This window comes from Triticum dicoccoides, chromosome 2A (genome assembly GCF_002162155.2).
Source record: "Triticum dicoccoides isolate Atlit2015 ecotype Zavitan chromosome 2A, WEW_v2.0, whole genome shotgun sequence".
Lineage (NCBI taxonomy): Eukaryota > Viridiplantae > Streptophyta > Magnoliopsida > Poales > Poaceae > Triticum > Triticum dicoccoides.
Window position 1 is genome coordinate 170798239 of NC_041382.1, and position 857 is coordinate 170799095.

An 857-nucleotide genomic window follows, 5' to 3' on the forward strand; every position below is an offset into this window, starting at 1 on the left:
ATTACTGTTGAGCAATTGACAGAATTGAGCATAGTCATGAGAATATCTAAGTATGATCATGTATATAGGCATCACGTCTGAGACAAGTAGACCGACTCCTGCCTGCATCTACTACTATTACTCCACACATCGACCGCTATCCAGCATGCATCTAGAGTATTAAGTTCATAAGAACAGAGCAACGCTTTATGCAAGATGACATGATGTAGAGGGATAAATTCATGCAATATGATAAAAAAACAATCTTGTTATCCTCGATGGCAACAATACAATACGTGCCTTGCTGCCCCTACTGTCACTGGGAAAGGATACCGCAAGATTGAACCCAAAGCTAAGCACTTCTCTCATTGCAAGAAAGATCAATCTAGTAGGCCAAACCAATCTGATAATTCGAAGAGACTTGCAAAGATAACCAATCATACATAAAAGAATTCAGAAGATCCAAATATTGTTCATAGATAAACTTGATCATAAACCCACAATTCATCGGTCTCAACAAACACACCGCAAAACAAGATTACATCGAATAGATCTCCACGTGAGAGGGGGAGAACATTGTATTGAGATCCAAAAAGAGAGAAGAAGCCATCTAGCTAATAACTATGGACCCGAAGGTCTGAGGTAAACTACTCACACATCATCGGAGAGGCTATGGTGTTGATGTACAAGCCCTCCGTGATCGATGCCCCCTCCGGCGGAGCTCTGGAACAGGCCCCAAGATGGGATCTCATGGATACAGAAAGTTACAGCGGTGGAATTAGGGTTTTGGTTCCGTTTCTGATCGTTTGGGGGTACGTAGGTATATATAGGAGGAAGGAGTATGTCGGTGGAGCAACAGGGGGGCCACAAGAGTGGAG